We start from the raw sequence: 10,132 nt of genomic DNA on the forward strand, positions 1-10,132 counted from the left end.
AAATTGCACAGCAAATATTATTGATCTGAGCCAAAAGGAAACCTTACGACATGCCAGTAGTTCTGACCTGGCTCACTGTGCCATTGTGTGTGCTTGGAAAGCTGAAACTAGCACATTTTCTGACATGCTGCCTGTGCTGTGGCTTAAGCCACACAAATCTATCCCTTGTGTGGTTGACTCCTGCAGTTTGGAATGGGACCACTTTCTCTGTTGTCCATGCTGAGGGAGCAGCCACAATCTTTGAAGCTAGTGGTGGGATTACATTTGGTTTGGTTCTCCTTGCAGGGCTCCTGCCCCTTTAGAAGCAGTGTAACCTATCAGCAAATCAACAGATGAAGCTTGTCCTTACAGGCAGCGGCAGAGATGGGGATAGCTTCACCTGTGGAATTTGTTTGCCATACAATAGCAGTAGTTAAAGAAATAGCAACATTGCGGGGGGGGAGAGAATAGGCAGCTCTGGCTCCTAAAGTTGCTCCTGCAGAAAAGTGGCAGGATGGACACACCCTCCACATCAGGAAATGGGTTAGATCATGAAGCTACAATAGAAATCCTTCATTTGATGTTCATTAAACCCCTTTCTTTTTTTACTGGTCTTGTTCCTCTGCCTTTAGCAACAGTCCAGTGTGCAAAAATTAAAGAGATGAAACATGAATGGTATGATGAATTGCTAAAATAATCTTAACATGTCACACGGCTCACAAATATATAATAACAGAGCCAGAAAAAAATGTTGGCAACTCTACAAGGGTTACGTATATAGGTTATCAATCAGTAAACAATCCTAAAGAGGAAGATTAGGCTGGATGATCACAAATCCTCATTCAGCCCTATGTGCTGGTTTTTAATTTCTAAGTACTCAGTGTCCTGGAATGATTCCTGGAGTTAGTTTAAGGAGTAATCAAACAATTCTCTTATTTTGAAAACTCATTTATAAGTGATAGCATGGAACAAAGCACCTGTTAGGACATTTGGCATGGCAGCAAACGTCAGTCAGAGAGTAAAACAATTTCCTGTACCAATTTCAGTCGAAGGTTGCACTCCACACCTGGTTTATGTGATCATGTTCTCAGTATTATCAGACTGTACAGCTGCCTGAGAATAGTGATAGCATCTCACCGGGAATGACTATTGCCAATGAATATAGAAGAACAATGCAACCTGCAATCTAACATCCACTAAGAAGATACAGAGAAATGTCTATGCTTTAATCCATCTGTGATGATATCATATCATTGCAAAGTCAATTCGCAGGCTATCCAATCATTTGAACACATGAAGCTTCTTTATTCCTTATACTGGGTCAGACCATAGGTCCACTTAGTTCAGTACTATATATTTTGATTACCAAACACACCCCAAGGTCTACTATCTACCTGGAGATGCCTCAGGTTGAGCCTTGAGCCTTATGTAAGAAAAGAATATGTCCTTCACTGATCTCTCTGGATCTCCATTGCACTATGCTGGAGTAAAGAAATTGGACGTTTGCCGTCACACTTCATAACTTAATCCCAGAATGCTTTCTGAATCTTTAGCACAAGTCATCTACAGCTGTTAATTTCCAGGAAGTGACATGCTGTGAACATTAAATATAACCTTTCATTAACTCTCTCTAGTCCAAGCAGGAAATTTCCACAGTGGGGGAGAAAAATTCCACACTTAAACTAGTGTTTCTTTTTACTGTTTCTGTATCAACACAGAAAAAGAACTGAACACAGAAATGATACTCATAGGAAAATAACTGGTTCTATTGCCTTTTGAGTTTCTGCAGTGGCTGCTATTGCTTACACTCTAAACATAGGGCTCTGATTCAGCTAAAGTTATTGTGCTGTAACCTGAAGTCTTAATATCCATTAGGAAAACCCAGGGAAATGTCTCTGCTTTTATGCATTTGTGATGTTTGCATTGCCATGTTTAAGGGATTTTTACGTTTTTGGCAATTTGTTCTTCCATATTCTCACCTTATCATTAACTTACATGATGTGCCAGAGTTTGTGTAGAAATGAACTAAACCTATCCACATTTACCTGGTAGTAAGCCCCCACCAAAGACAGCAAGACTTATTTCTGAGAAAAGATAGACAGGCTTGGGGTGTAAGTCTCACTGGCTGCATTTACACATCACACTAAACCAGTGCTTAGTTCAGCTTTCCCTGAATCTTGAGCTTCTTGTGTTATCTGGACCAGGGATCATGCTTTATACCAAACACTGGTTAGATTAACAACCCCATTTCAGTAACCATGGTTTGAAGTTGACTTGTTTTGACCATAATTTGTTATAAAAGCCCATCTCTCATCTGGATGACACAACAAACCAAAATTCAGGAAAGTAAAACTAAATACTGCCAGTCCTCCTGGCTGTGCAGGAGAAAGAAGCACATGCCCACAGCTTGCTCAGGCTTATTCCAGCTCATGAATTCCACGCTAAACCAACAATGGGAAACTCCCTCCTAAGTGCGGCCTCAGATTGTTCCCATTAGGCCCCTAGGTTCTGTTCTGCTCAGAGCCCCCCCCCATATATATATGAAGGATGAATGGATGGACTATGTGTGTGTGTCAGAGAAATAGTAAGTGTAGGTATCCCTATTCATGTATGGCTTTCACTCAGCTCACCACTGGCAGGTAGCCCTGGGGGAAGGGAAGACCATTGAGACTAACTTGAGTTCTATTGCTTTCTGTAGGAATTACAACTAGTAGTTGGATTTGAACCATATAGGGTTGCCACTTTTTTAAAAACTGCCCCTGTGCATCAGTCTTTCACAGCAGATAGCATGTAAAAATTAAGCTTTACTGCTCTTCCTCCCTCTCTTCCCCAAGTTGAAATTTAGAAGCTTGTCAGGGATCTTTTTGCTTGTAAACGTACTTTAATGGTACCAATAAATAATAAATGATAAAAAGTTGGAACTGCAACAAAACACTGTAGTATAGAGTGCTCCTGTTCAGGGTATTCCATTCCATTGCCCCTCCCACCTGGTTTTCGACTCCCAACAGCATTGTGTGGTCTTTATATTTTGAAATGTGCACCCTAAAAAAAAAAACTTAGCTGTACACCAAATCAAAAACAACTTGCTTCTCTGGTGCTGAATGGCAGCTCCGAAACCTCTAAAAGTAGGTCTGAAAGGGAAACAGCCTCAGCAGCTTTGTGGGTTTCCTTTCAACTGCTCTCTTAAGTTGCGAAAAAGGTTCTGAAGGAGTTTTTAGTCTCGCCTGCACTCCCACATAAGCCACCAGTGGGAGTGTTTTGATTGCCTTGAACAGGAGCAAAACCAGAGGCCCTTTGTTTGTTGTGGCTGCTTTGGAACAGATTGTACTGGAAGCAAAGGAAGTGCTACAGTAGCTCTCTGGAACGGGCTCTTAACTTCAGGGTCTTAATGTTGTCGCTTGCCACTGGTCACCAGAGCACAGCGTGGAGTGCCTAGGCAGACTGGCTGAGATTCTGCTGCTTGCAGGGGGAGAGGTTATAGTCTTGATCCAGGCAGTTTGATGGATTTACTCTGCACCAGGCGGCAGAATAAATTAAGCACACAAACACGCAGCTCCATATCAATACAGGTGAGATAACACAAGGAGAGTCCTTCTGGATCAGGTCAATTCCAGCATTACATTTCCACAGTGGCCAACCAGATGCCTACAGGAAGCCCACAAGCAGGACAATTGTGCTCTCCTGCTGTTCTAATCCTGATGATAGAATAAAGCCATCATAAGTAGCTGCTGTTGATTGCCTTATACTCCATTTATTTGTCTGATTCCCTTTTAGAGCCATTTAAGTTCAGAGCTATCACACCTTGCAGGAATGAATGCCGACACTTCACAACATGCTGTGTGAAGAAGTTCCTTTTGTATGTCCTGAAACTCCCAACATTTAGCTTCATTGGATGACCCTGGTTGTGGTATGAGAAAGGGAGGAAAATTTCTAGCCACTTTTGCCACATCATAATTTTTTACATCTCTATCATGCCCCCCCTTTTTACTAAACTAAAAAGCCTCAAAGCTTCGTAACATTTCCTCACGGGGGAGTTGCTCCATTATTCCCTTGATCATTTTGGTGGCCTTTTTCTGCTACTTTTCCAGTTCTACAATTTTCTTTTTGATAGTCTCTGATCAAAACTGTACTGTTACATCATAGATTTGTGTAAAGGTATTATGATATTGGCAGTTTTATTTTCAGTCTCTTTCCTAATGATACCTAGTATGGAATCCAGCTTTTTCACAACTGCTGCACAGTGGAGCATTTTAATTGCATCCGTAAATACCATTTCCTGGTCAGTCGCTCCCAGCTTAGACCCCATTGCTGTGTGTGAAATTACAGGGGGTTGCCTCATTGTGTATCACGTTGCACTTGCTTACATTGAAGTCCATTTCCTATATTACTGTGTGTTCATCCAGTCTGGAGATCCTTTTGGAGCTCTTGTTTGTACCACCCTGAATAATTTGGTGGTGTTGTCAGCAAACCTGGCCACTTCACTGCTTACCTCTCCATATCATTTGTTTTTTTTTATCATTAATTTTTATTCAAATTTTCAAAGACAAAAAACAAAACAAAACAAAAATAATTAAACAATAAAATAAAATGTTGACTTCCGATTTGTCGCAGATCAGTTATAGGTCTACAATATATAACAATCCTGTCTCTTAAATTATATTATAAAATCACTTTCCTCCAGTAGTTATCTTAATTAATCATCAAATCTCATAAACATTACTTTATTCTTTCCACAAAAAGTCAAAGAGAGGTTTCAATTCCTTGAGAGATATATCTTTCAATTTTTCTCCAAATAAACATGTCGATTAATCCATCTCGTTCACATCTGTTAGGTCCAATAATTTCAATAGCCATTCTTCCGTTATCAATGTTAATTCCATCTTCCATCTTCAATAATCCTGTTAAGTCCAGTAATTTCAGTAGCCATTCTTCCATTATCAATAATCCTGTTAAGTCCAGTAATTTCAGTAGCCATTCTTCCATTATCAGTATCCCATAATAATCTTGTTGTCATAGCCATAGTCCAAATAAACATATAGATTAATCCATCTCATCAAACCTGTTAGATCCAATAATTTCAATAGCCATTCTTCCATTATCAGTATCCCATATTAATCTTGCTGTCATAGCCATAGTCATATAATAAGAGTCTGATGGGAATTTCCTTTATCACAAATATTTCCTTGCCATCAATTCTGAATATGTTGCTGAAATATTGTTGTAAAGTCATATCTCTGTTCTTTTTTACAAAATGCACTGGCTCATCTCTTGAGAATTTTTCCATTGTCACATATCTGTAGTTAATTCCATAGATTTTTTCTATGTCAAGCTCCATCACATCATTCCAGTCCAGAAAGTTATCCAAGACATTGATAACTTTATCTCTAATATCTTCATTAATTTCTTCAGAGACAACGTTGAATTCCAAACAGTAAACTTTGTTTCTAATATCCATAAACTCCAGATCTTTTTCCAATTCCACATTTGTTCCAATCTCCAGGGCTTGTATCTTCCCTTTAATTTTTCTTTTCTCATCTCTAATCTCATCAATCTCCTCTCTCACAAGATCCCCTATTTCTTTAAGCTCCTGCGTCATTTTGCCTAATTCAATTTTCATCTCCTGTCTACCCTGTCTCAGGGTTTGTTTCGTTATCTCAATCTCATCCATTATTTTCTGAAACATAATTTCTTCCATGGTCTCAGCCACTTTCCTGATTGCCATTCTTAAAACCACGAAAACAAAAATTATTTCAGCCACAATTGGGTTAATATTCCAGGCTTGATGACATCACAGTGTAGACAGTACAGCCTGCCTTATCTCTTATTTGTTCAGGAATACAAAACAAATTTAGTTCCCAGCTTCAAAACAGTTAGTGGCGTTGTGAACAAGTAGATTCGTCAAAATGAAATAGACCAAAAAGAAAATAGTCCCGGACATATAATACTCCAAAGTTCATAAATCAAATTTATTTATTTTTTTTCTCTCCTCGAAATAGAAATCCCTCTTCCGTTTGTATCTTTAGAATGCACTTCTAGGCCAGCTTTTTGCAATAAAAACAAAGATAAGCTTTTTCAATTTCTTTCCTCCTTAATTTCGTGAATAAAAGAGAAGAGTTATAACTCACCCAGAAATTCTTTATAGCTGATTCATTGACAAATCTCTTTTTGCTGCAACGATTTAAACCAAGTGAAAAAAAAATAGAAAGAAGGATGCTTGCCTGTTAAAGTCCGTTTTTCTTTGAAGAAAAGATAAACGTGTCGCTTAATCAGTTAGAGCTTGTTGGAAGTCCGTCCGGCATTTGCTGGCTGAACCTTCTCTCATAAATCAATGAAATCCAGTCCTCCCAACAAAAACAGGCTTTTGTGGTTAATCTCTACATTTCTCCCTGCCCGGGAGAAAATCTTTACCAGTCAAAAAGAACGTTCTGACTGATTTTAAAACTGAAAAAGCTTCTTCTGAGACGAGAGCTCGTCTCAAAAAGCAGGCACAAGTGAAGTCACCCTTCCCGGAAGTCAGCACCTCTCCATATCATTTGTGAACAAGTTAAAAACCGCCAGTCCCAATACAAAGCTTTGGGGGACCCCACTGTTTATATCCATCCATTGTAAAAACTGTCTTTGTTTCACTTTCCTGTTTTTTAATCAGTTACTAATCCAAAAGAGGAAACCCCCCTCTTATCCCATGATTGCTAACTTTGTTCGGGAAGCTTTGCTGAGGAAGTTTGTCAACAGCTTTTTGAAAGTCCGAATATACAATGTCTACCAGATCATCCATATCCAAATTGCTTATTAACAATCCTGAAGAACTCTAAAAAGTCAAAGAATCATAGAATAGTAGAGTTGGAAGGGGCCTATAAGGCCATCAAGTCCAGCCCCCTGCTCAATGCAGGAATCCAAATCAAAGCATTTTCGACAGATGGCTGTCCAGCTGCCTCTTGAATGCCTCCAGTGTCGGAGAGCCCACTACCTCTCTAGGTAATTGGTTCCATTGTCATATGGCTCTAACAGTTAGGAAGTTTTTCCTGATGTCCAGTCGAAATCTGGCTTCCTGCAACTTGAGCCCATTATTCCGTGTCCTGCACTCTGGGATGATTGAGAAGAGATCCCAGCCCTCCTCTGTGTGACAACATTTCATGTACTTGAAGAGTGCTATCATATCTCACTTCAGTCTTCTCCAGGCTAAGCATGCCCAGTTCTTTCAGTCTCTCCTCATAGGGCTTGGTTTCCAATCCCCTGATCATCCTTGTTGCCCTTCTCTGAACCTGTTCCAGTTTGTCTGCATCCTTCTTGAAGTGTGGAGACCAGAACTGGATGCAATATTCAAGATGAGGCCTAACCAGTGCTGAATAGAGGGGAACTAATACTTCACGCGATTTGGAAAGTATACTTCTGGTAATGCAGCCTAATATAGCATTTGCCTTTTTTGCAGCCACAGTGACACAGAACTTACCTTTGCAGAAGCTATTATTTTTCTTCTTCTGCAAGCCTTGTTCTTCTATATGCTTGATCATTTTTTCTTAAATCATTATAGGCCTATAATTTCCTGGATCTCCACTGGATCTGTTCTTAAAAATTGGTGTGACATTCGTTTCTTCCTAGTCCTCTGAGGGACAGTCAGATAACTATTGCTCTCCTGGTTGCAATTCTAGTCACATTTGGAAGTCAGTGCCATGAAAGTCAATAGGGCTTGCTGCTGAATAGTTGTGGGTTGGCTTGGGGAGTACAGAACAGTTTAAAATTACCATCTTTTTAGAGTACTCTTACTCCTGTGAATTTAACACAGAGGTAGCCGCTGTGGGAACCTTCCATATGTTATTGAACAACTCTGATCATTCCCTAACATCATGGCCAATTATCAGAGATTATGGGAGTTGTTGTCCAACAATATCTGGAGGACACCATATTGGCTACCCCTGCTTATCAGCTGCTTGACACAGAACAGGGGAAGCTGCCCTATACAGGGTCAGACCATCAGTCCATCTAGCTCAGTCTTGTCTGTTCTGACCGACAGTAGAACACTCCCTTGGCAACCCACTTACTCAAAAAAGCTAAAATTCCAAATGACAGAAGCATCCCAGCTGCCCGTCCTAGTCCTTAATGGGAGAAAGCTCAGAAAGGAGGAAAGAGGTGAGTAGGAGGAGATTGCCTTTTATTCTGGCAGGAGAAATTCAATGAGAGAAACTTTTTAAGGCATGGAAATGCAGTAATGCGAAATGCACTGTTTGGGTTTCCACTTGCCACATGGCTTCTAGAGACACAGGAGCCCTGCCAGGAGTGGGGGAAGAAAGGGAGCTAGAAGAAACATAATGCAAGATGCGAGAGTAATGTGACCAGCTATGACCAATGTCTCACAGACCAGATGGTTTGAGAGGGTAGGAATGGTGTTGCCCTCAGCAATTGTCTTGTGCTCAGTTGAACTGGAAACGATCCTGGTTAACCGCAATGGTGCATAAAAGTAAATAGGGTGATATACTGGGGAGTATGCACACTGCTTAAATGGTTTTCCCCAGCATTGTCACGATTATGCAGCCTGGTTCAGCTAGATCCAGACCAATGCAGAGGCTGCTTGTATCTATGAAGTCCCCCATAAGACACCATCTCCTGTGAAATGTGTCTATAATTTCCAAAGTGTCTGTTGCAATAAAAAACAAAAACAACCACCCTTGCAGCACCTTAAAGACCAGGGCCTCTCTAGACCATTCATGATGATTTGTGTTCATGATGCTGTTGGGGCAGTCACACGCGAACCCACTTTCAATACTGTTTGTGCCTGCAAAGTTTCATTTCCAGTCAGTGCATATCCCATAACATCCTGCTGAAATCCCACAACTTTTTATACCACAAATATTCTGGTTTAGGTTTGTCCCACTTTTGTTGCAATATAGCCCTTCCAGATTGCAATAATGTAACATTGGGGAAGTGCTGCAGAACAAACTAAAGCAGAATGAATGCATCATTGTTGTTGTGTCAAGAACACTTTGCAGAATGTATTTGCAATAAAACACCAGTGTGGAGGGTGCCTAACAGGATAGCATATGTTTTGGTAGGCAAGAGCTCAAAATTTTCTCATCCTTCAATGTGATACATGCCATCACTTCTGCTTTCAGCTTAGGACAAAATGGTCATTTTCAACATAAAATAATAAATGGACACAAATCTGACATTAGGGGAAAAAATCAAAGCTTGGATGGTTGTGTTATCATCCATTACAGCTGTTGTGATTGTAAATGGTGACTATGCTTATCTCATATATATTTCAGCTTGGCCCTTTTGACTCCATTTGTCACCTGAAATATAAAGAAAAGCTGGTTGTTGCTTAGTTAGTAAATTTACATTTTTTTCCAGTTAAATAAACTGGAAAAATTATCACAGATTGTAGCTCTTGCATTTCCTGACCATTGTAGACGCTTATGCCATAAACATTCTGCGGGTGTTTTTGTCTCTAAAATTGTTAATCAATTTTTAGCAAGGGACAGGAGAGGCAAGCTCTAGGCACAGTGTGCCTTATTAGGCCCAGTGGGTACGAGTTACTGAAGTCAGAGTTTGTTTTTGCTAAATCATACAATCCTATGCATGTCTACTCAGAGTAAGTCTCATTAAGTTCCATGAGACTACTGCCAAGTAAGTGTGTTGAACTGTTACTGCTCCTAAAGATCTTAAAGATCTTAATTCAAAATTTATTTGGTATAAGAAAGTATAATTCTATGCACCTAGAACAGGAGATGAGGAACCTCAGGCTAAGGGGCCAAATATGGCCAGACCTCTCTATGTGGCCCTCAGAACACTCTCTAGGCTACACACCCTCCCAAGCCACACTCCTCACTTGCCCTGCTCACACACACACCGTTGAGTGTTTTTGCGTGCCCTTGAGCTCTGATTGTGGTTCTTGCTTGCCTGGGTGGAGAATAGAGATGCACGTGTGAATGTGACAAGTGTGTCTGTACAAAGCAAAAATTTACATTTGTTGTTCCACCCACTTTTGCCTGTGGCCCCACCCACCACTAGCATGTGGCCTCTGGAAGGTTGTCCAGAAGGGAATGTGGCCCTGGGCTGAACAAGGTTCCCCATCCTGACCTAGACCAACCTTTCCCAACCTGTTGTTCTCCAGATGTTGTTGGACTCCATCAGCCCCTGCTAGCATGGCCAATGGCCA

Source organism: Rhineura floridana, chromosome 7, assembly GCF_030035675.1.
Source record: "Rhineura floridana isolate rRhiFlo1 chromosome 7, rRhiFlo1.hap2, whole genome shotgun sequence".
Taxonomy (NCBI): Eukaryota; Metazoa; Chordata; class Lepidosauria; order Squamata; family Rhineuridae; genus Rhineura; species Rhineura floridana.